The 26,475-nt window shown below is 48.0% G+C and overlaps 1 pseudogene; it reads left to right on the top strand.

Moving 5' to 3' along the window:
• Positions 1–4,620: 4,620 nt before the first annotated feature.
• LOC129489216 (large ribosomal subunit protein uL10-like) lies at positions 4,621–5,595 on the top strand (annotated as a pseudogene).
• The last annotated feature ends 20,880 nt before the right edge of the window (positions 5,596–26,475 follow it).

Consider the following 26,475-nt stretch of genomic DNA (forward strand, 5'->3'; position numbering starts at 1 on the left):
TGGGAGGGCGAGGCAGGCGGATCACAAGGTCAGGAGATCGAAACCATCCTGGCTAACACGGTGAAACCCCGTCTCTACTTAAAAAAAAACAACAAATTAGCCGGGCATGGTGGTGGGTGCCTGTAATCCCAGCCACTTGGGAGGCTGAGGCAGGAGAATCGCTTGAACCCAGGAGGCGGAGGTTGCGGTGAGCTGAGATCACACCACTGCACTCCAGCCTGGGCGACAGAGTGAGACTCGGTCTCAAAAAACAAACAAACAAAAAAACAAGCCTTACCTGTTTTAGAATCTCACCTATCACTGACAAGCCGTAGCTCCAATCCCACCACGCTATAATTCACACTGCAGAGGACCCAGGTAATCCAGCTATGGGTGAATAATAATGGTAGTAGGTGCCATTTATGAAACAATGACTATATGCCAGGCATATGTGATCATCACAGGGGGACGTTATTGAGGAAACCAAGGTTTAAAGAGGCTTGGTAACTTGTCTGAAGTGATGAAACCAAGAAAAGTGGCCATTCTGGGACTCAAACCTGCTCCCTCCCTTTGGCTCCAAAGCTCTTTGTTCCCAGACTGGTCAGGGTGAACCTCCTCATTTTACTGAAGATGTTCAAGGCTTCTCAACAGCTGCCATTTTCCACTGCAGCTGGTGTTAATCTTACATGGCCTTGGCCACCAAATAAACTTATTTTACTCTGAGAAGTCATTTGCTACTGTTTCTATTGTGTAAAATTTTCTCATAGGAAACATTGAAAAGATACCTCATAGGAGTGTGTGAAAAGTAAGTTACAGATGCTGTAAGTCCATAGGAAATGGCATGAGCACAGCTGTCTTAGGCTGTTCAGGCTACCACAGCCGAATTCCATAGACTGGGTTGCTTATGAACAATAGAAATTTATTTCTCCGGCTGGGCGTGGTGGCTCACCCCTGTAATCCCAGCACTTTGGGAGGCCAAGGCGGGCAGATCACGAGGTCAGGAGTTCAAGACCAGCCTGGCCAACATGGTGAAACCCTGTCTCTACTAAAAATACAAAAAATTAGCCGGGCGTGGTGGCACGCACCTATGATCCCAGCTACTCGTGAGGCTGAAGCAGGAGAATCGCTTGAACCTGGGAGGCGGAGGTTGCAGCGATCCAAGATCACACCATTGCACTCCAGCCTGGGTGACAGGGCAAGACTCTGTCTCAAAAAAAGAAAGAAAGAAAGAAATCTATCTTGCCACAGTTTTGGGGGCTGCAAAGTCCAAGATCAAGATGCTAGCAGATTCTCTGTCTGGTGAGGGCCAGCTTTTCTATTTGAAGATGAGGCCTTCTTGCTGTGTCTGCACGTGGTGGAAAGGGCCAGCTAGCTTGCTGGGGCTTCTTCTATAAGGGAACTAATCCCATTGATGAGGGCTCCATCCTTATGACCTAATCACTTCCCAAGGCACCACCTGACACCATCACCTTGGGGATTCAGATTTCAACATATGGATTTTGAAGGGACACTAACGTTCAGTTCATTGCAATAGCCTTAGGTGCAGTCTTGGCACCCAAGACTTGGCTGCTGGCAAAGAGGCTCCAGCAAGCTCTGGTCCCAGCTCAGGATACTATGCCAGGAGGATTTTTTTTCTTTTTTTCTTTTTGGAGATAGGGTCTCACTCTGCCACCTAGGCTGGAGTGCAGTGGCACGATCATGGCTCACTGCAGCCTTGGCCTCCTGGGCTTTAATGATCCTCCCATCTCAGCCTCCCGAGTGTGTGGGATCCCAGGTGCATGTCACCAAGCCCGGCTAATTTTTTTTTTTTTTGAGAAAGAGTCTCACTCTGTTGCCCAGGCTGGAGTGCAGTGGCGCAATCTTGGCTCACTGCAACCTCCACCTCCCAGGTTCAAGTGATTCTCCTGCCTCAGCCTCCCGAGTAGCTGGGACTACAGGCATGTGCCACCATGTGCACCTAATTTTTGTATTTTTAGTAGAGATGGGGTTTCACAATGTTGGCCAGGTTGGTCTCGAACTCCTGACCTCAAGTGATCCTCCTGCCTTGGCCTCCCAATGTGCTGGGATTACATGTGTGAGCCACCACACCCAGCCCTGGGATGGTTTTTGACAGCAGAAACCCACCAGCAAAGAAGAAAAAACTCTGCCTCCTCAGAGGCTGCAGGGAAGCCATGGCTGAGGTAATTGTGTGATTAAGTTTTGAGCCCATTTCCAGCTGACCCACTGGGGTGGAGATGGGTATAGAATGAAGATGCCTGTAAGGCCTGCCTGAGGGGGGACCTGGGAAGGCCTGAGACCTGGGAAGGCCGACAACCAGGAACACCCTGGGTGGCTCTCATGACAGAGACAGCCTTCAGAGCAATCAATCATTCTCCATTTGAGGTTCAGACCAACCTGGCTCCCACTAGAGGCCCTACTCTCTACACCATGTAACTCTGGGCTAATGGCTTAACCTCTCTGAGACTCAATTCTTCATCTCTAAAGCAGGGTGACTGCAGCTGCCTTGCAGAGTGGCTGTGAGGCTTAGCTACAACTCATGATAGCTGTAAGCTCTGGCAAAGTGCCAGACACATAGTAGGCACTCAGTAGATGACAGCTTTGATTAGGATGATTAATTATCACTAATGTGAAGAGCATCTGACAGCCCTCCCTGTAGGCACATTGTTCCCTGCAAGCCAGCACTTCCTGTTCCCCTGCTCATGGGGTGGCCAGGACCTGAGGAACCAGATCCTCTAAGGACAAACTGGAACATCTAGTCTTCCTCTTGACCCTCCCTGACCTTGTCCCTTGCCAGTGGGGAGCCCCCTTCACCAGGCCCTTCCCAGCCTCCAACACCTGCTCAGCGCAGCCCTGACCCACAGGAGCTGCCTTGAGGCTGGGGGGCATGACCCACCAGGTGGAGGCATGAAACTGGGGGCTGTCATGGGCCCCCCCCAGGTGCAAGCCTGGAAGGCCCTGGACCTCTGGGAGTCCTCTCAAGTCATGGAAGGTGAGAGAAGCCTCTGCTCCTGTGGTCAGCAGTGGGCCAGGTGGCAGATCACTGACGGTAACGGGGACGTGACTCAGTAGGGAAGCCCGATCTGGTTAAAGAGAGAGGTGAACACCCCCTCCTGGGGCCTTGCCTGGAGTCCTCTGTGAGGGGGTCAGCAAATCAGGCAGAACCTTGGGCCCTCAGCCCTCCCTATCCTGCCTCTGTAATGCAGAAAGTGGGCTTTATTATAAACGCTTTCCTTTTCTTCTACCGCTGGTGGGAAGGGCAGGGAAGGAGAGAGCCTCGCTCTAGTGGCAGCACTAGCTGGGAGAGAATGAGGGAGGGAGGAAGGCTGCATCCCCACAAACGCCCCTCCTTGTGCTTTGCTATTCAGCAGAAGGGGAAAGCTCGACACCATTAGAATAGTGCAATCCTGGCTGGGCCTGGTGACTCATGCCTGTAATCCCTGCACTTTGGGAGGCCAAGGCAGGTGGATCACCTGAGGTCAGGAGTTTGAGACTAGCCTGGCCAACACAGTGAAACCCCGTCTCTACCAAAAATACAAAAATTAGCCTGGCGTGGTGGCGCACACCTGTAGTCCCAGCTACTTGGGAGGCTGAGGCAGGAGAATGGTTTGAACCGAGGAGGCGGAAATTGCAGAGAGCTGAGATCATGCCACTGCACTCCAGCTTGAGTGAGCGAGTGAGACTCCTTTTCAAAAAATAAAAATAAAAATAAATAAATAAATAAATAAATAAATAGATGAATAGTGCAATCCTACCAATAAACACACAACCACGCCAATGTGTTCTCCCCACCAAGATTCTTGGTTATAAGCCAAAGAAACTAATGCTGGATACTTTGGACAGAAAGGAGATTTGTGGGCCAGGCATGGTGGCTCACGCCTGTAATCCCAGGACTTAGGGAGGCCGAGGATGGTGGATCACTTAAGGTGAGGAGTTCGAGACCATCCTGGCCAACATGACAAAACCCCGTCTCTACTAAAAATACAAAAAACTATCCAGTGTGGTGGCGGGCACTTGTAACCCCAGTTACTCAGGAGGGAGGCTGCGGCAGGAGAATCACCTGAACCCAGGAAGTGGAGGTTGCAGTGAGCCGAGATTGTGTGTGAGATTCCGTCTCAACAACAACAACAACGATAACAAAAAGAGATTTGTGAAGAGGATTTGGGGGAGCCTTAAGATTCTCCAGGTGACCTGGAGAGCAAGAGAGATCCGCTGAGCTCACTCCTGCAGCCGACCTCCCGCAATCCCTCATGCTGTGCCCAGAATGCATACAGGTTTTCCCATTGTTAGCCTCTGATTCAAGGTCTAGGCAGCCTCCGTCAGATGCCACACAAGGGAGGCTGGGAAAGTGAGTGTCTTGCATTTGTGCTTCAAGTCAGTGCATCCCCTAAACATAGGAAATGGGTTCAGGTGACAAATGTCCCAAGATGTCAACAGTGGTTATTGTTGGGTGGCTGTCTTCTATGGTGTTTTAAAAAAGTATTATTTAGAAGTTCAAATATACACAAATGTAGACACAATATTAAAATAGATGCCATCTCCAGCTTCATTATCAGCTCACGGGCAATTGTGATATTGTGAAATATATATTTGGGCCTTCTCTCACCAGGCATCCTCATGGAAGTGACATCGTGTTGGCCTGCATGGCCATCCCTGACACACCACCATGATGCTCAGGGAAGACAGGGCGACCTGGAAGTCCAACTACTTCCTTAAGATCATCCAGCTTTTGGATAATTATCCGAAATGTTTCATCATGGGAGCAGACACTGTGGGCTGCACGCAGACACAGTAGATCCACTCGTCCCTCCAAGGGAAGGCCATGGTGCCAATTGGCAGGAACACCATGATGCGCAAGGCCACCCAAGGACAACTGGAAAACAGCCCAGCTCTGGAGAAACTGTTGCCTCCTTTCCAGGGGAATGTGGGCTTTGTGTTCACCAAGGAGGACCTCACTGAGGTCAGGGATCTGCTGCTGGCCAATAAGGTACCAGCTGCCGCCCGTGCTGGTGCCACTGGCCCGTGTGAAGTCACTGTACCAGCCCAGAACAGTGGTCTGGGGCCCGAGAAGATTTCTTTTTTCCAGGCTTTAGGCATTACCACTAAAATCTCCAGGGGCACCACTGAAATCCTGAGTGATGTGCAGCTGATCAAGACTGGAGACAGAGTGGGAGCCAGCGAAGCCACGCTGCTGAACACGCCAAACATCTCTCCCTTCTCCTTTGGGCTGGTCATCCAGCAGCTATTCAACAATGGTAGCGTCTAACAACCCTGAAGTGCTTGATATCACAGAAGAAACTCTGTATTCTGGCTTCCTGGCGGGTGCCCCCAATGTTGCCAGTGTGTCTGCAGACTGGCTACCCACCTGTTGCATCAGTACCCCATTCTATCATCAGTAGGTATAAAGGAGGCCTGGCTCTACCTGTGGAGACTGATTACACCTTCCCACCTGCTGAAAAGATCAAGACCTTCTTGGCTGATCCATCTGCCTTTGTGGCTGCTGCCCCTGTGGCCACTAAAGCCACGGCTGCTCCTGCTGCTGTGGCAGCCCCAACTAAGTTTGAAAACGAGGAGTAGGAGGAGTTGGATAAGGATATGGGATTTGGTCTCTTTGACTAACCACCAAAAAGCAACCAACTCAGCCAGCTTTATTTGCAAAATAAGGAAATAAAGGCTTACTTTTTTTTTTTTTTTTTTTTTTTTTTTTAAGACGGAATCTTGCTCTATCGCCCAGGCTGGAATGCAGTGGCGCAATCTCGGCTCACTGCAAGCTCCGCCTCTCGGGTTCACGCCATTCTCCTGCCTCAGCCTCCCGAGTGGCTGGGACTACGGGCGCCCGCCACCACACCCAGCTAATTGTTTTGTATTTTTTTGGTAGAGACAGGGTTTCACCATGTTAGCCAGGATGGTCTCGATCTCCTGACTTCGTGATCCGCCCGCCTCGGCCTCCCAAAGTGCTGGGATTACAGGCGTGAGCCACCCCGCCCGGCCTGGCTTACATTTAAAAAAAAAAAAAAAAGTATGTGTATATTTGGTCTTCATCCGGTTTCCTGGCATACAACTCCTAAAATCCTAGAATCTCTAAAGTGACATGCCATTTTCTGTATACAAATGAGTTGACTGTCGGCTGGCCACGCCTAGCAGCTTGTTGGTCACTGGAAAGACCAGGGAAGGATCAGAGGGTTGGGACTTTCAGTCCCACCCCTGCCTAACCTCCAGGGAAGGGACAGGGGCTGAAGGTCGAGTTGATCACCAATGGCCATGGTTTAATCAATCATGCCTACGTAATGACGCTTCCATACAAGCCAAAAAGATGGGGCTCAGGGAGCCTCCAAGCAGCTGAACAGATGGAGGTTTCTGGAGGGTGATGTGCCTGGGGAGGGCATGGAATCTCCGCGCCCCATTCCACACGCCCGGCCCTGCGCATCTCTTTATCTGTATCCTTTGTAATATCCTTTATCATAAACCGATAATATAAGTAAAGTGTTTATCCGAGTTCTGTAAGCCACTCTAGCAAATTAATTGAACTCAAGGAGAGGGTCTTGGGAACCCAGATTTAAAGCTGTCGGTCAGAAGCACAAGCAAAACAACCTGGGGCTCGCGATTGGCGTCTGAAGTCTTATGGGACTAAGCCTCCAATCCGTGGGATCTGAGGCGGTTTCCCAGGTAGACAATGTCAGAATTGAGCTGAATTCTGCTGGTTGATTGGTGTATGGGGAGATACCCCCACACATCTGGTCACTGAAGTATCTGTGTTGTTTAGTAGGAAAATAGGGGGAGTACTTTGGTTTGTTTTTTTCCTGTATCCTCAGAGCAATTTTATTTCATTTATACTTTTATCCATCTCCCTCTCCCCATTTCAAAGTAGTACAGGAGTTAAGAAGAAATTACTCAGGCAGATAGTGAGGGTAGGGAAGTCCTCAGTAAATTTTCCTTTTAATGAAAAGCAGCCCCAGCTTATTTTCCTTTCTAACAAAGAGCAGCCTATAAAATCTAGCTGCAGGGACATAGATGCCAGCAATTGTGCCAATCATGTTCAAGATGGCGGCTCCATCTTCTCTTCTGTTTATCCACCAGGTGTACAGTAAGGAGCTGACAACATGGCGCTGGTCAACGGGAGAGTTCATTTACATAATAAGATTAGGGCAGGGCGTCCAGCATTCCCGGTGCTATGTAAATGTCATACTTGATTGAACCAATCTGGGAGCCCTATGTAAATCAGACACCGTCTCCTCAAACCTGCCTTTAAAATGTGGCACATCTGCTGCCCACTGGTCTTTTCCACTGGGAGACCTTTCTCTCTTGTGGAGTACTGTTTCTCTTTCTCTTCTCTTCTGCTTATTAAACCTCCACTCCTAAACTCCTCGTGTGTGTCCGTGTCCTAAATTTTCCTGGCACAAGACAAAGAACCCCAGGGTATGTACCCCAGACAACACAGCTGCTTCAAAAGTAAGCAGCAGTCATCATATCATGTAAAGTCATCCCTATTTTAGTACTTATCCCTAAAACAGAAGGACTATGCTTTAAAAAATAACCTTTACCCCTTTCCTCACTTTCCTTCCCCCCACCTTCTTTAAAAAACAAAAATAAAACTATAACTTAATACTACAATCACACTTTAAAAAACTAACAATAGGCCAGGCACCTTGGCTCCTGCCTGTAATCTCAGAACTTTGGGAGGCCAAGGTGGGAAGATTGCTTGAGCCCAGGAGTTTGAGACCAGCTTGGATAACATAGTGAGACCTCATCTCTACGAAAACTAAACAAAATTAGCTGAGTGTCGTTCGTTGCACATGGCTTTAGTCCCAGAGGCTGAGGTGGGAGCATCCCTTGAGACCAGGAGGTCAAGGCTGCGGTGAGCTGAGATCACGCCACTGCACTCCAGCCTGGGCGACAGAGCCAGACCCTCAAAGCAAAACAGAGCAGGGAGATTTACTCTCTTTTTAATGTTTTCCTCTATTACTTTATCGAAAAAAAAATAAGGCTATTAACATTTAAAATTTGTTCTCAAAAACAGTAGTCCACAGTTGAGCATGACCCAAACACCCAGAGGAAAAAGGCCAGTCGGACACACAGCCTAACCCACTGGGGATGGGTAAGCCCCTGCAGCAAGGGGTGAGGATGGCCTCAGAGCCAGGACAGTGATGGGGTGGGTGAGGCTTGGGCCTCCTAGCCAGCTCCCCTCTGAGGAGCTTTGCCTGTCTGTCTTCTCTGCAGGAGCCTTCCTCAGTGTGTCTTGCCAATGGCAAGAGGCGAGGGAGCTCAGCGGGGAGCCAGGCTGCCCAGGAGTGACAGGCCCCGAACCAGAGACAGGCCCTCAGCCAATCTCCGCCTCCCTCCCTCCCTTCCTCCCTCCCTTTCTTCCTCTTTGTCTCTCTCTCACACGCACACACTCCCAGGGAGAGGACTCTGGTCTAATTATATCCTGGGAAGTGGGGCAGGTTTCATGGTACGTTTAACTCCTGAGAGCCTTGTGCTAAAACCCTGGATGGGTCTAGACAGCTCAAGGCAATGACCTGAAAGGGGGCCATTCTTGGAAGCTGGAGAGACAGCCCAGGGGGTGCCCACCTCACACGAGAGAGCTTGGTCGGTTGCCGGCAATGGTCAGGAGGTGATGAGGCTGCAGGGTGAGGGAGGCCCTGCAGGCAGCAGCTCACACAGAGGCAGGGCCTGTGGCATCACAGAACCCCAGACTCTGCACACTGGCCAGGCCTTTGTCCACACAGCAGGCACCAAGGAAGAGCTCTGTGCCTCTGTGGGACTGGCATCAATGCCTGTCTCCTTTTTCCTGAGGTTCCACAGTGCAAGCCACCTGTGCCCACCTGGCTCATGGGATTGCAATGATGAAGGTGGAGAAAGCAGGGCCTTTGGATGGTCCCTCCATGACCTCTACCAAGGCTGGGGCCTCACAAAGGGACGAAGTGAACAAAAGTCAGGAGGGCCTTTACAGAGCATCCGTTCCACTGTGAGGAACGGCCAGCGCCCACCTGACCCAGCCCAGGCCTTCTGTAGATGGCAGCAACCCCAGGGGGGTCAGTGACTGCCCCAAACCAAAGCAGTCGCCTGGAGCACTGACACAGATCCAGAGAGCCAACCCCCGCCCCCGAACTCTCACTAAGGTTAGGAGAGGCTTTCCACCGGGAGAAGGCTGCAAGGTGACCCACCTGGAGCCCCTCAAGAACACAGGGCTTCTCCAGTCACGGGGCAGGGGGCAGGGCCGCCCCTGCCCCCATAACAGAAGGTTATGGACGCTGGACTTGACCACTGGGCGACGGGAGCCACATGAACTTCTTGAGCAGGGGTGTCTGCAGGATCAAAGTCCAACAGTGATCCTTAAGAGAACTTAGGATGTAGAGAGCTGGGAGGAAGCCCAGGCTGGAAGCAGCTGCAGCTGCGCAGAAGTGAGAAAATGCAGATCCGGAGAGAGGTCAGGGGAATGAATCAGGTTCAAGATGCACTGTGAGGAGCAAACTGCAGAGATTCGGGCTGACTCCACGGCTGTCAGTTGAGCGGCTGACTCAGGCCCATGCTTGTATCTGGGAGCGGGAAACTGACTCTGGCTAGTTTAAGCAGAGGGGAATTTAATGGAAGTCCACAGTGGGGAGAGCTCACAGAATGGACAATAGACAGGGGGAAACCAGGCTTGGGAAAGTCAGGAAGTGAGGGCTCTGGGGGCGGAAGCCAGTCAGCCAGTCTCGGCCAGGACCCCGGGGCCGCAGCCACTCCTGCCGCACCTGCTTTTATAAAGGACCTCTTACCACCAGTGTCCTTATCTCACTCACTCAGGAGCCAAAGCCCTAGGCAAGAACGACCAATTGGCCAGGGGACGCCACATTCCTGTCCCAGGTTGGGGCTAGCTGGGAAGGATGTGGCCCTTTGACTCTCCTTGAGGGAAGCGAGCATAAGGCGATCTCCTCCAAGGAGGTCAGGGTGCTCTTAGGATGGGGTGCTGGACGCCCCCAAAAGACAGCCAGCCTCCACCTGGCCTTGTTGCCATTCCACTGGTTCCCCAACTTGCTGCGCCCTTTCCCCACCCTCTTCCTCTCCTGAAACTGCTCCCCAGGGCTTCTCCGCCATTTGTGCTGCATCCAGTGCTGCTGCAGACGGCAGCTGGGTGTGTTGGCCTCCAAGCTTCCAGGGCTCTTGAGGAAGGTCCTGGCTCTGTAGGCCCCTCCCTCCCTCCCTCAGTTTACCCTTCATACTGCCCCAGAACAAGCTTCTCATCTCCCTCAGCGTGAAGCCTGACGTCCTTCCAGGGTGCCCGGGCCTTTCATGCACCTGCCACGCCTGCTTGCCACAGTCTTTCCCACGGCAGGCACAACCTTACTTTTGGGGTTCTTCTGCCTGAAAGGCCTCTGAACCCCATCCACCAGCCGTCTTGTCCTGCTGGGGCTGGCCAACCCCTCCTCAGCCTGCAGGTCCCCTCTCTCCCTACTCAGGTTTCTAAGTGCTCCTTCTCCTTGATCCCACCACGTTTGTACATATCTCAACCAATGCATTTATTCCCCCCAGAAATATCACACTTTGTGACATTTGCTTGCAATCCTTTTTCCCTTTTAATGACTACTCCTGGTTCCATTCCTTTCCCCTCTCATTTTTGCAGGTAGCACTTTTCCTTAATTTGGTGTGTCGCTTTCCAATCCATTCCAGCTTCTTTTACACACCTATGCCTCCACAGCCAGTTCCTGGTGCAGCCTTTGGCAGTGTTGGTTTTCGTCCCATTGACAAGAGTGTCATCGGGCTCCAGGCGCCATTCCAGGCCTTCGCTTTTCCTGCTCAGCACCCTCCGGGCGATCCGCAGGCTGTGCAGTGGGCACTCTTCTGTCAGCCGTGTGGCATCTCTCCTCAAAGGGCAGAACCTGTGTCTTTTCTGCCCTGTGTTCCCAATTAGGTGCTCGAGAAATATTTTTGAATGAATATTTGCATGACTCAAGACTCATTTTCAGTGTTTCTATTGGAAATGTCACATCCATGCCCAGTTACACGTCTTCCTTCCCACCTTCCGTCTCCCTCATGGCCTGCCTTTTTTTGAGTACTAGGTTTTATATTTATTTTTGTTTTATTTTTTGAGATAGGGTCTCACTCTGTCACCCAGGCTGGAGTGCAGTGGTGCAATCTCGGCTCACTGCAGCCTCAACCTCCTGGGCTCAAGCCATCCTCCCACCTCAGCCTCTTGAGTAGCTGGGACTACAGGCATGCACCACCACATCTGGCTAATTTTTTTTTTTTTTTTGAGACGGAGTCTCACTCTGTAGCTAGGCTGGAGTGCAGTGGCGCAATCTCGGCTCACTGCAACCTCCGCCTCCCAGGCTCAAGCAATTCTCCTTCCTCAGCCTCTCCAGTAGCTGGGACTATAGGCATGCGCCACCACGCCCAGCTAATTTTTGTATTTTTAGTAGAGACAAGGTTTCACCATGTTGGCCAGGATGGTCTCGATCCCCTGATCTTTTGATCCGCCTGCCTCAGCCTCCCAAAGTGCTGGGATTACAGGTGTGAGCCACTGTGCCCGGCCATATCTGGCTAATTTTTAAAATTTTTTGTAGAGATGAATGTCTCACTATGTTACCCAGGCTGGTCTTGAACTCCTGGACTCAAGCAGTCCTCTCACCTTGGTCTCCCAAATTGCTGGGATTACAGATGTGAGCCACTGCACCCAGCCTGCATTCTAGGTTATAAATCTACCCTCTCTTTCACCCTTCCCTGCAGCTCTCTGCTCCTCATCCAACATCTTCAGTCATGCTGATCTTTTGGAGAACATTTGAACATAAATTTGAAAAATATAAAATGAAGCCAGGCACGGTGGCTCACGCCTGTAATCCCAGCATTTTGGGAGGCCGAGGCGGGTGGATTACCTGAGGTCAGGAGTTTGAGACCAGCCTGACCAACATGGAGAAACCCTGTCTCTACTAAAAATACAAAATTAGCCTGGCACAGTGGTGCATGCCTGTAATGCCAGCTACTTGGGAGGCTGAGGCAGGAGAATCACTTGAACCCGGGAGGTGGAGGTCGCAGTGAGCTGAGATCGTGCCATTGCACTCCAGCCTGGGCAACAAGAGCGAAACTCCGCCTCAAAATATATATAATGAAATGACCATAAATGACCCACCTCTGCCAGTAGGAATAAATCAAATGGCCAAGTCCCAGGTAATGAAGTGATTACTAGGTATCACTGCATACATTTTTATATGTAACATTATAATATAAGTAGTTTCCATATTATAAAAGTTATTTAAGCATATTATAAAAGTTATTTAAGCATAAGTCTTAATGGCTGCATAACAGCCAAGTGAATTTAGTAATTTATCTGATCACTTCTCTATTAGATATTTTGTTTATTTCCACTTTCTTTTTTTGGTATTAGAGATAATGTTGATTATAGAGCATCTTATGTATTTAAGGTTATAGCTTGTTTTCTTTGAGATGGAATCTTGCTCTGTCACCTTAGCTGGAGTGCAGTGGCATGATCTCAGCTCACTGCAACCTCCTCCTCCCAGGTTCAAGCGATTCTCCTGCTTCAGCCTCCCTAGTAGCTGGGATTACAGGCGCCTACTACCACACCTGGCTAATTTTTGTATTTTTAGTAGAAACGGGGTTTCACCAGATTGGCCAGGCTGATCTCCAACTCCTGACCTCAGGTAATCCACCCGCCTCAGCCTCCTAAAGTGCTGGGATTACAGGCATGAACCACCATGCCCAGCCACAAGCTATAGCTTTAGAATGGAGTTTTAGAAGAGCACTTACTGGGCCAAAGGGCATGAGGTTGCTAAGGTTCCTTTCACACATTGAGAAATCGGTTCACTTTACACAAGCAAGCGAGTCTCCCTTCTCCCAGCAGTGGCTTAGTGAGGACACGTCTTCTACAACAGCACTTTCTGTAACTCTGGATGCTATACATTGTTAAAGTCAGCTAATCTGATAGATAGAAAATATATCTTATTTTAAGTGTGTATTTCTTTGATTATATATTTTTATTTATTTTTTGTTGTTGTCGTTTTTGAGACACAGTCTCGCTCTGTCGCTCAGGCTAGAGTGCAGTGGCACAATCTCGGCTCACTGCAAGCTCCGCCTCCTGGGTTCAAGCGATTCTCCTGCCTCAGCCTCCTGAGTAGCTGGGATTACAGGCGCCCACCACCACACCCAGCTAATTTTTGTATTTTTAGTAGAGATGGAGTTTCACCAGATTGGCCAGGCTGGTCTCGAATTCCTGGCTTCATGTGACCCACCTGCCTCCGCCTCCCAAAGTGCTGAGATTACAGGTGTGAGCCACTGCGCCCAACCTGATTATATTTTTTCAATGGTTTCATAATCAATTGTGGTTTTTTTATGTGTGATTTCTCTACTCATTCTTTACATATCTTGGAGTAATATTATTTTTCTTTAGAATTTAATCATGTAGTAAGAATTTCAACTCTTTGTCATCTTGTCTATCAATATCTTTTACCAGATTTTCTTTCCTTTTCTTTCGTTTGTTTTCCCCCAAGACAGAGTCTTGTTATTGTTACCAAGGCTGGAGTGCAGTGGTGAAGTCACGGCTCACTGTAGCCTCGACCTCCCAGGTTCAAGTGATCCTTCCACCTCAGTCTCCTGAGTAGTTGGGGCTACAGTCATGTGCCACCATGCCCGGCTAATTTTTTAAATTTTTCATAGAGATGGGATCTCACCATGTTGCCTAGGCTGGTCTTGAATTCCCAGGTCCAAGCGATTCTCCCACCTCAGCCTCTCAAAGTGCTGGAATTACAGGTAATGAGCTACTGTGCTTGGCCCAGAGTCTTTTAATTTTTTTTTTTTTTTTGAGATGGAGTCTCACTCTATTGCCCAGGCTGCAGTGCAGTGGCATGATCTTGGCTCACCACAACCTACACCTCCCGGGTTCAAGAGGTTCTCCTGCCTCTGCCTCAGCCTCCTGAGTAGCTGGAATTACAGGTGCCTGCCACCATGCCCAGCTAATTTTTTGTATTTTTAGTAGGGACAGGTTTCACCATGTTGGCCAGGCTGGTCTCAAACTCCTGACCTCGAGTGATCCTCCCACCTCTGCCTCCAAAGTGCTGGGATTATAGGCATGAGCCACTGCGCCCAGCTGAGTCTTTTAATTTTTAACAACTTTATGCTGGGCTTGGTGGCTCTGTAATCCCAGCACTTTGGGAGGCTGAGATGGGAGGATCACTTGAGCCCAGGAGTTCCAGGCTACAGTGAACTATGATCATGCCACTGCACTCCAGCCTGGACAACAGAGGGAAAGCCTGTTTCTAAACAAATAAATAAATAAATAAAACCTTTATAATCACAATATCTGACTTAATTGAAACATTTAGTCATGATAGTACATCTCAGACATCTTATGCTGTTTTCCAAGCAGAGGATATTTTGTTCCATATAGTATACCCTACTCCTGTGTTATTCCTGAGAGATTTTATTGTTTACACCTTAATGCAATGCTGAGGCCAGAGGCCTCTGCTTACAGGTCAGTTTCCCTCACTGCCATAGGGAATAGTCTTTTCTTAGCTCAATGTGGCTCAGAATGTTTTATAATCAAATCTCTCAATCTTTTCTTATATAATTAGAAAGTCCTCTTGTCTCTAATGACTGCACTGCTTATTTTCCTTCATTTGTCTTTAGATTTTATAGTGGTTTTTTTTAGACTCACTTTTTTGAGTCTCACTCAGTTGCCCAGGCTGTAGCGCAGTGGCACGATCTCAGCTTATGCAACCTCCACCTCCCAGGTTCAAGCAATTCTCGTGCCTCAGCCTTCTGAGAAGCTGGGATTACAGGCACCCGCCACCATGCCTGGCTAATTTTTGTATTTTTAGTAGAGACGAGGTTTTACCATGTTGGCCACACTGGTCTCAAACTCCTGACCTCAAGTGATCCGCCCACTTTGGCCTCCCAAACTGCTGGGATTACAGGCATGAGCCACCGCGCCCAGCCCAGATTTTATGGTTTTTGGTTTATTTTTTTTACACCTAAGCCCGATCCATCTGGAGTATATTCTGATGGGGTGGATCTAGGAACTGTTTGGAAATTTGCAACAAGAAATATATTTATAGTCCCTGGCCCATTTTAGAGGCTATATCTTCAAGGAAATAATCCAACATAAAAGACCTGCAAAGATTTTCATAGCAACACTATTTACAACAGCAGCAGTTTGGAAAGCCCATATACTCACCATTAGGGAGAGAGTTAAGCAAACACAGACTAGGAGAAGGAAAGGTGTATATGATGCTTTTTCTTTTTCTTTTCTTTCTTTCTTTTTCTTTTTTAAGAGACAGAGTCTTGCTCTGTTGCCCTGGCTAGAGTGCAGTGGTATGATCATAGCTCACTGCAGCCTGGAACTCCTGGGTTCAAGTGATTCTTCCACCTCAGCCTCTTGAGTAGCTGGGACTACAGGTGCATAGCACCACGCTTGGCTACTTTTTTTTTTTTTTTTTTCGAGACAGAGTTTCACTCTTGTTGCCCAGGCTGGAGGGCAATGGTGCTATCTCAGCTCACTGCAACCTCCACCACCTGGGTTCAAGTGATTCTCCTGCTTCAGCTTCCCGAGTAGCTGGGATTACAGGTGCCTGCCACCACACCCGGCCAATTTTTTGTATTTTTAGTAGAGACGGGATTTCGTCATGTTGGCCAGGCTGGTCTTGAACTCCTGACCTCAGGTGATCCACTCTCCTCGGCCTCCCAAAGTGCTGGGATTACATGCATGAGCCACCCCTCCCAACCAACTAAATTTTTTAAATTAGAGATAGGGTCTCCTATGTTGCCCAGGCTGGTTTCAAACTCCTGGCCTCAAGTGATTTTCCCATCTTGGTCTCCCAAAGTGCTGGGATTACAGGTGGATTACAGATGTGAATATAAAATGTACATACTCTATGCTTATACTTATATAAAATCATGTAGGACTGTGACCACAGAATTGGGACAAAGACACAAGTGGCAGGCTTGTAAGAAATTACTGACTGCAGCTGCAGGGCAGGTGGGTGGCTCGCTCCTTTGAGGGTGTTCAGAGAGGGAATCTGAGCTGGACGAGGTGGCATGATCCTGTAGTCCCAGCTACTTGAGAGGCCGAGGTGGGAGAATCCTTTGAGCCCAGGAGTTCAAGACCAGCCTGGGCAACATAGAGAGACCTCAACTCTTTAAAACAACAACAAACAAACAAAAACAAAGAGAATCTGTGAGAGGTGCCCCTGGGTGAATTATTTTCCCTTTATATTTATTTGTTCGTGTGTTTGAGATAGAGTCTCATTCTGTTGCCCAGGCTGGAGTGCAGTGGTGTGATCACAGCCCACCACAGCCTCGACCTCCTGGGCTCAAATGATCCACCTGACTCAGCTTCCTGAGTAGCTAGGACTATAGGCACACACCACTATGCTTGGCTAATTTTTGCATTTTTTTAAAAAAAGAGACGGGGTTTCGCCATGTTGCCCAGGCTGATCTTGAACTCCTGGGCTCAAGCAGTCGTCCCACTTCAGCCTCCCAAAGTGCTGGGATTACAGGTGTGTGCCATGGCACCTAGTCCAATTTCCCCTTTTATTTAAATTCTATAAATATCAGCAAAAGATTTGTTGCATTAATTCAGTAGCCTCCTGACAATTACGACAGGTATGTTTCAAGACCTTTGCCACTTTCCAAATTTGCACATAAGGAAATGTTCCTGCAGCTCCTCACTCCCTAAATCATCACGTCTTCACAGAGAGCCCCTCTGTATCTTGTCCTTATGCTTGCATCTTTTCAACCATCACTAGTTTTTGTTTTGTTTTGTTTGTTATTGAGAAGTCTCAAAAACTTCCAGAGTCTCACTCTGTCACCCCGGTTGGAGTGCAGTGGCATGATCTCGGCTCACTGCAACTTCCTCCTCCTGGGTTCCAGAGATTCTCCTGCCTCAGCCTCCCAAGTAGCTGGGATTACAGGCATGAGCCACCAAGCCCGACTCATTTTTTTGTATTTTCAGTAGAGACAGGGTTTCACCAGGTTGGTCAGGCTGGCCTTGGCCATGTGACTGGCTTTGGCCAATGGGACTCTTCGGAGGCGTGACACAAGATGAGCCTTGATAAGCGCTTGCACCTTATGTCTGTTCTCTCAGAGCACTCCCTCCAAGCCCGGTTGCCATGCGGTAAGGAAGTCCTGGCTAGCCAGCACAAGAAGAAGGACAGAGGGGCCCAGCTGAGCCCCCAGCTCAGTGCAGGCACATGAGCAATACTCGTGAAGCCAAAGAACCTCCCTGCCAACCCACAGGATCATGAGAAACAATCAAGATTGTTTTAAGCCACTGAGTTTTTGGGTGGTTTATTACACAGCAATAGGTAACTGAAACACATGGGAATGTGGACGCAGTAGGATGCTAAGGCAGAAATTAAAATACAAAGCAAGATGTTCATCGTAATCGAGACTGTAAAAATGCATGCCTATACCACAAACCAGGATTAGAAGCTATTTTAAAATTATGTAAAGTGTCTGCTGCTCATTGGGTTACTTTTTAAAGTGTATATTTCTTTAAAAGTGCTGTAAGAAACTTCAAAAAGCCAGTCATAGCTCCTGTTGTCAAGAACTTCCAGTCGTTGGGGAAAGTAGTGCCAGGGAGCTCTTAAGAACAGTGCTGGTGACTCCCAGCCCGGAGAGGGACTGCCTGGATAGGAGAGGTTCTGGGGCTAGCGGAAGGCCAGTGCAGCTTGCAGGAGAAGCGACCTACATCTTCTTTTTATTGAAAAGTGTGTCTCCATAAGGAAGGCGCTCCACCATCAAACAGAATGAGTATGTGTGTGTGTGTGTGTGTGTGTGTGTATGTGTGCACGCATGTGTGACTCTATCCTCAGGAAAGCCCCCAGTCCTGAGCTTGGTGGTTGAGACAGGACTGGGTTCTGCCTCCAGGCTCACAGGGCCTTTTTGGGACCCAGTGACAAGTCTTGAACTCTCAGCCTTTCAAGTCAGCTTCAGACCAAATCATGCCGGGCTTGCCCTCAGCAAGTGGGTGACACGATGTGACATGCAGTGCTGGATGTTCTGCAGTTGGTTGAGCTCTCACTGGCTGAAATATACCATATGTGAGGTGTGTGTGAAATTAGGAAAATTACAGCATTGGTAAGGAAGGTATGACATCTGGGAAAGTACCCCCCCCCCCCTTTTTTTTGTGAGATGAAGTGTTGCTCTTTGTTCCCCAGGCTGGAGTGCAATGACATGATCTCCACTCAGTGCAACCTCTGCCTTTCAGGTTCAAGTGATTCTGCTGCCTCAGCCTCCCCAGTAGCTGAGATTACAGGCATGTGCTACCATGCCCAGCTAATTTTTGCATTTTTAGTAGAGATGGGGTTTCACCATGTTGGCCAGACTTGTCTCGAATTCCTGACCTCACATGATCCGCCTGCCTTGGCCTCTCAAAGTGCTGGGATTACAGGTGTGAGCCACCTCACCTGCCCTGGAAAGTACTTAAAAAAAAAAACAAAAAACTTGGCCGTGCGCAGTGGCTCACACCTGTAATCCCAGCACTTTGGGAGGCCGAGGTGGGCAGATCACGAGGTCAAGAGTTCGAGACCAGCCTGGCCAACATGGTGAAACTCTGGCTCCACTAAAAATACAAAAATTAGCTGGGCGTGGTGGCGTGCATCTGTAGTCCCAGCTACTTGGGAGGCTGAGGCAGGAGAATTGCTTGAACCCGGGAGGCAGAGGTTGCAGTGAGCCAAGATTATGCCACTGCACTCCAGCCTGGCGAGAGAGCAAGACTCCGCATCAAAAACAAACAAACAAAAAAACCCTTAGGTAATTTGGCAAAACAAGCTACTATAAAGACATTCCATCCTTTCAATTTCTTGACTATAGTTAGTGTTCATATACATTTTATATACATTTATAAGCTCAAATGAATATTAATATTAATGTTAAATTAATAATGAATATTAATTTAAAAACTAGGATGCCATTGAGCATGCTGTGTGCAAAAGTTTGGCTGGGATTTTATGACATATTTGGAGGCAAATTTTCTGTTAGCACTATTGCTTCTGGTTCATCAGATGAACTAATAGTTATTTCCTGGTGTTTCAGGTAGCCCTGGCTACCTGGCCCCAGCTAGTCTGCCATCCTCTCGCAGAAGCACGTCATGTAATTCAGCCATTCCAGACCCAGTCACTTCTGAAAAAGTGGGAGCACTGTTTCTGCCAACCCAGAGTCTCTTGTAACTGAGCCCGGGTCTCCTGCAGAGAGTTACGCAGGGACATCCTGGTTCGATCTGCCTCTTTAAAGGGAAGAACACTGTGTTTGCGACACTTCTGGTTCTCCTTGTGAAATGAAGTGCTGAGTCACCTCTATGAGGAATTCCTGTAATGAGCTTCCTAGATTTCCCAAGACTCCTTTTATATTCATTTTTCCTTGATTAAGAAATGAGTGCAGGCCTGGTGTGTTGGCTCATGCCTGTAATCCTAGCACTTTGGGAGGCCAAGAAGGGAGGATCACTTGAGCTCAAGTGTTCGAAACCAGCCTGGGTCACATGGTGAAACCCCATCTCTACAAAAAATACAAAAGAATTAAAAGAATTAGCTGGGTGTGGTGGTGCATGCCTCTAGTCCCAGCTACTCAGGAGGCTGAGGCAGGAGAATTGCTTGAACCTGGGAGGTAGAGGTTGCAGTGAGCTGAGATTGTGCCACTGCACTCCAGCCTGGGTGACAGAGCAAGACCCTGTCTCAAAAAAAAAAAAAAAAAAAAAAAAAAAAAAAAAAAAAAAAAATAGTAGCCTAGTCAATATCACAGAAGGTAGGGAGACATAGGTGTTAACAGCTGAGACTCCTTTAGGTGCAGTGCAGGGGGCTTTGAAACAGAACCTGTCTCTTTCTTTCTCTCTCTTGTTTTTTTTTTTTTTTTCTTGAGATGGAGTTTCACTCTTGTTGCCCAGGCTGGAGTGCAGTGGCGCGATCTCGGCTCACTGCAACCTCCACCTCCCAGGTTCAAGCAATTCTCCTGCCTCAGCCTCCTGAGTAGCTGGGACCACAGGCGCGTGCCACCACATCCAGCTAATTTTTGTATTTTTAGTAGAAATCGGGTTTCACCATATTGGCCAGGCTGGTCTCAAACCCCTGGCCTCAGGTGATCCACCCGCCTCAGCTTCCCAAAGTGCTGGGATTATAGGCGTGAGCCACCGCGACTGGCCTTTCTTTTTTCTTTTTCTTTTTTTTTTTTTTTTGAGACTCACTCTGTCACCCAGGCTGGAGTACAGTGGCATAATCTCTGCTCACTGCAACCTCCGCCTCCCAGGTTCAAGCAATTCTCCTCCCTCAGCCTCCTGAGTAGCTGGGATTACAGGCGCATGCCACCACACCTGGCTAATTTTTGTATTTTTGGTAGAGCCGGGGTTTCACCATTTTGGCCAGGCTAGTCTCGAACTCCTGACCTCAAGTGATCCACCTGCCTTGGCCTCCTAAAGTGCTGGGACTGCAGACGTGAGCCACTGCGCCCGGCATACACAGACATTTCTAAAAGATCTCAGAGGTTAAAAAATCTATACCTAGGCTGGGTGTAATAGCTCATGACTGTAATCTGAAGCATTCTGGGAGGCTAAAGCAGGAGGAGTGCTTGAGCGTAGGAGTTCCAGACAAGCCTGGCAACAGAATGAGGTCCTGTCTCTAAAAAAAAAAAACAGGCTGGGCGCAGTGGCTCACGCCTGTAATCTCAGCACTTTGGAAGGCCGAGATGGGCGAATCACTTGAGGTCAGAAGTTTGAGACCAGCCTGGCCAACATGGCGAAACTCCGTCTGCAAAAAATACAAAAATAAGCCGGGTGTGGTGTGCGCGCCTGGAGTCCCAGCTACTCGGGAGACTGAGACACAAGAATCGCTTGAATCCGGGAGGCAGAGGTTGCAGTGAGCCAAGATTGCGCCACTGCACTCCAGCCTGGGCGACAGAGCGAGACCCTGTCTCACAAAAAAAAAAAAAAAGAACGGCCCAGCATGGTGGTACATGCCTGTAGTCCTAGCTACTTGAGAGGCTGAGGTGGGAGGATCATTTGAGCCCAGGAGTTGGAGGCTGCAAGGAGCCAAGATCACACCACTGGCACTCCAGCGTGGGTGACTGGGCAAGACCCAGTCTCTAAAATCTGTATCTCTCTATTCTCATGGAGTGATGTGGTGCTTTTTGAAAGGGTTAGCATCTGTGGCTGTTCTATCTTTCTGATGGCACAAAAGGGACGGGAATAAGCGGTAGAAGACACACAGTGGGAGGAAGGCACAGCAAGCTCTTCTGCAGGTCCAGAGCCAGGGCTGGGGGCAGGTTTGTGAGGGGAATTGACACTTTCCATGTGGACAGCCTTAGACATCAGGGGCTGAGTCATAGCCAGCCTAGAGGCTGTGACAAAAGTCTACAAGTTTCCAAAGACTGATGTGTTCTAGAACAGTTTATCCTTAAGGAAGGAGCACTTGGGAGGCTCCAGGTGGGGCTGGGAGGGACCAAGAAGGAGGTGTCTGTAGGGAGAGGCAGAGAATCAGCCCTCTTGTCACTGGCTATGTTGTTGTCACCCTGCCAGGTACCACAGGGATCATGACAACGACTCCAGATAGACCCATACTGCTCCAGAAATGGAAACTCCTATTTCTCAACAAAATCCACCTAAGCTCAAAGGTGAAATCAACAAAGAGTTTTAAAGATAATTTTAGATTATTATGAAGAAAGATGCAAATGATAGCACAAGACTGAAAAAGAAATTCAAAGCCCAGTAACATATGAGTAATGAGGAAACTAAAATCACAAATTCAAAAAGAACCAATTCACATTCAAACAAGGAGATCCCATTTCGCACTTATCAGATTAGCAAAAATGTTAAGGATTGCTACTATTCAGTGTTAGTGAGGGTGTGGGAAAACAGGCGTTCTCAAGCTCCCCACATGTCATAGAGGAGTGAAAATCAGCCCAAACTTTTTGGAGAACAATTAGTCAGTAATAGCACGTCAAATGTGGATTCACTGTGATTCAAAAATTCTATTTCTGGGAATCCACCCTCTGACATTGTCACACAAGGCATATGCAAGGATGTTCACCAAGGTGTTGATTACCTAGTAAAATGCTGGAAACAACTTAGCTATCAATTAGAGACTGGATAAATAACTTACAGTGTATGCACACTGTGGAACCCTTAAGAGACTGAGGTAGATTTATATACAGTGACATGGAAGATCTCTAAGGCACACTGCCAAGTGAAATTAACAAGTCAAAATATGACACATTAGTATAATTATATATATGTACATATATATTATGTATTTAAAGTCTCTCCCAAATGCTAAGTCTATATCATTCATAGAAACAGGTCTGGGGTCTGGGTGCGGTGGCTCATGCTTGTAATTCCAACATTTTGGGAGGCTCAGGTGGGAGGATCGCCTGAGACCAGGAGTTCTAGACCAGCTAGGGCAATATAGCAAGACCCCATCTCTCTATTTCTAAAAAAATAAATCCATGAAACAATGTAAGAAGAAAAAACCGGTCTGGAAGGAGATACACACACAATGAAGAATAGTTACCTCGAAGGGGAAAGGAGAATTGGAAGGAGGTGATAAAGAGGGATTATAAATTTTACTCCATATATTTCTGTGTTGGATTTTTAATTTTATCTTGTTTATTTATGTTTCATTTCTTTGAGACAAGATCTGAGCTCTGTCACCCAGGCTGGAGTGTAGTGGCATGATCATGGCTCACTGCAGCCTCAACCTCCTGGGCTCAAGTGATCCTCCCACCTCGGCCCCCGAGTAGCTGGAACTACAGGCGCACACCACTATGCCTGGCTATGTATTTTTGGTAGAGATGAAGTCTCACTATGTTGCCCAGGCTGGTCTCGAACTCCTAGGCTCAAGGGATCCACCTGCCTCAGCCTCCCAAAGTGTTGGGATTACAGGCTTGAGCCGCTGCGCCCGGTCTATCTTTGTTTTTAAACAATCAACGTGCATTCATGCATTACTTAGCGGCAGTATGCACGGTCGAGGTGTTCCGTGTAGACCCTAGCTTCATTAGTTACTAGGTGTGTAAGAAGTAAAGAAAAAAATAAATAAACCTGAATGTGCCTTTCTCTTTTTCTACAAAAATATAGCTAATATAGGCTTGTTGTGAAGATTAAATAAATTGATAGAAGCAAAATGCTTGAAATAAGTGTTCCAATTATTATGACTTGTGTGATTAAACATAAGCTGTCACAGACAGGCTGTGTCGGCTTGGATGAAGAATCCCACACTGGTAAGGCCAATGCTTACATGAGCACGAGCCTGAGAAGAGAGGGAAATGCTCATTGCCCATGTCGGCATCGGGAGGAGATGCACATCCTCCTGGAGGGTAGGAAGCCAGGCTGGGAAGACACAGAGGAACCACTCTCCAGCCAGTACTGGGCTCTTCTGTGGGACATCCTCACACTGATGTGAATTCACGTTGAGCTTTGCTGATGCTGTCGGCATCAGCAAATGAGGTGGCCGGCATCACTGACCACAGCAGGTGGAGCCCATCGTCTCCAAGACACAGTTCTAGGAAGACACTGAGGCGCATGTGACTTTGGAGGGTGGACAAATGTGTTCAGGCCCCTCCTGTAGGTTCTGGTTCAGAGCCTCTACTACCCAGCACCAGGAAAGAGATGCTGGGAGCAGTCAGCCAGGCCGTGGACCAAAAGCACATAACTCGTGTGCTTTAGTGACCCATATAGACTGCTGTGTTCCAATAATAACAGATTCCAACGACAACCTTAAGGACATTTCTAGTTGTTTGTAAAATTTGATGACATTTTCTCTTTCCATTGATAGAAATTAAGCACAATTTTTTTTTTTTTTTTCCTCATCACAAACAAAATACCTCTGGAAAGAAAGTTCTTCAATAGGGGTGTAGCCCTCCCTGGAATAAGGATTTAGAAATACAAGCAGAGTTGGAGTAAGAAAGATAAGCAACAGAAGGAGGCTGGAAGGGTCCATGTGATAGTGAATTAGACCTGGAGGCCTTGGTAAGAACTCATGTTTAGCTTAATAGAGACAAAAATGAGGCTGGGCAGGGTGGCTCACACCTGTAATCCCAACACTTTGGGAGGCCGAGGTGGGCAGATCGCTTGAGCCCAGGAGTCCGAGACCAGCTTGGGCAACATGGTGAAACCCTGTCTCTACTGAAAATATAAAAATTAGCCAGGTTTGGTGGCACTGGACCCAGCTACTCAGGAGGCTGAGGTGGGAGGATCGCTTGACTCCAATAGGTTGAGGCTGCAGTGAGCCAAGATTGTGCCACTGCACTCCAGTCCGGGTGACAGAGTGAGACCCTGTCTCAAAAATATACATGTATAAGGACAAAAATGGCTACATATAGAAATATGTGTAGTTATGTGTATATACATGTTAGTAAATGCATATGTATTTCTTTACTCCGTCACCCAAGAGGCTGAGAAATGACACTCTAGTAGCAATGAGCACATCTAGCACCCAGATCTTGGGTTAGCAATACCATTCTCCAAAGGTACCAGTCTCCTTTGAGAACTGGCTGATTCAAGGACTGGAGCAGAAAATACACAAGATGAGCCTGGGGTATCTTGTAGTGCCAGAGGTAAGAAAAACTGCTCAACAAATAAAGACATTGATGTGGTATGTCAAAGGGGCACAGCAATACAGTAAAACAGGCACATCTTCTGTGCAGAACAATTTATAAACAGAAATGCACGCAAAGTTCAGAAATGCTCAAAACAATGTCCTGGCATTTTCAGAATATATATATCTATATACACATATATATATATATAATATTACATTAAATATAATACAGTTTTATATATTATATATAATTTTATATTATATTTAATATAATATACTGAGTAATATATTTTAAGGTATTAAATATATAAACATACCTGTGATCTGGTTTGGCTCTGTCTCCCCACCCAAATCTCATGTCGAATTGTAATCCCCATGTGTCGCAGAGGAGGCTGGTGGGAGGTGGTTGGATCATGGGGATGGATTTCCCCCTTGCTGTTCTCGTGATAGTGAGTTCTATCTGAAATCTTATGGTTTGGAAAGTGTGTGGCGCTTCCCCCTTCTCTCTCTCTTTCTCCTGCCACCATGTGAAGAAGGTGCTTGATTCCCCTTCACCTTCCACCATGATTGTAAGTTTCCTGAGGCCTCCCAGTCATGCTTCTTGTTAAGCCTGAGAGTTAATTAAACCTCTTTTCTTCATAAATTACCCAGTCTCGGGTAGTTCTTCTTCTTCTTCTTCTTCTTTTTTTTAGACGGAGTCGCATTCTCTCTGTTGCCCAGGCTGGAGTGCTGTGGTGCGATCTTGGCTCACTGCAACCTCCACCTCCCAGGTTCAAGTGAGTCTCCTGCCTCAGCCTCCTGAGTAGCTGGGATTACAGGCATCTGCCATCAAGCCTGGCTAACTTTTGTATTTTTAGTAGAGATGGGTTTCACCATGTTGGCCAGGCTGGTCTCGAACTCCTGTCCTCAGGTGGTCTGCTCGCCTTGGCCTCCCAAAGTGCTGGGATTGCAGGTGTGAGCCACCACGCCCAGCCTCAGGTAGTTCTTTATAGCAATGTAGGAATGGACTAATACAATATGTTTGTGTGTGAATACACACACACACACACACACACACACACACAGAGAGAGAGAGAGGTCTGTGATGCTAAACACCTGATGGGAAAAATGTTCTTAGTTCCAGCTACTCAGGAGGCTGACATGTGAGGATCGCTTGAGCCTTGGGGGCAGAAGTTGCAGTGAGCTGAGATTACGTCACTGCATTCCAGCCTGGACAACTGAGTGAGACCCTGTCTCAAAAAAAAAAAGAAAAAGAAAAAGAAAAACTGTTCTGTGACTGTTGCTGTGATGTTCTGTGGCACCACTTTAAAAAGTCTCCTAAGAACCAGTGAACCTGGATTCAAACTTGAATAGCGTCTATCCAGGACTGTCTCCATTGATGCCGAGCGAAAACCCTCCCGCAACTCATACATCCTATTCAAAACTTCCCTTTCTATCACACAGCCACCCAGATGACTATCTCAAGTGAGTGCAAGAAAGCCCCTTCGTACCTTTCTGTGAAGTGCAGGATTTTAAAAGGTCAAGCAGCACTCAGAAAGTAGCTGCTTAAACAGCAAAACAGGGCCGGGCATGATGGCTCACACCTGTAATCCCAGCACTTTGAGAGGCTGAGCCAGGTGAATCCCTTGAGGCCAGGAATTTAAGACCAGCCTGGGCAACATAGGGAGACCTCATCTGTATTTTTTTAAAAAAAAACAAAAGGGTTTTTCAGGGAGATGCTTGTATTTTATCTGGAGAACCCAAAAATCTAGACACCCACACACCTGGGCTAGTTTATTTCCAGCCCCTTTCCAGGAAAGGGGGCTGAGCAAGAGACCTTCATGATTTGGTGGGAAGTTGAAGTGGGGCTGGGACCAGGGCTGTCATCCCAAAGTTACCACCTGAAGCGGCCCTGCCTTGTATATAGAGGGCAGGCGCAGATGGAGCTCTCAGCGTTCTAGTGGCCACATTTTAAAAATAGGTGAAACGGGCCGGGCGCAGTGGCTCACGCCTA

This window comes from Symphalangus syndactylus, chromosome 9 (genome assembly GCF_028878055.3).
Source record: "Symphalangus syndactylus isolate Jambi chromosome 9, NHGRI_mSymSyn1-v2.1_pri, whole genome shotgun sequence".
Taxonomy (NCBI): domain Eukaryota; kingdom Metazoa; phylum Chordata; class Mammalia; order Primates; family Hylobatidae; genus Symphalangus; species Symphalangus syndactylus.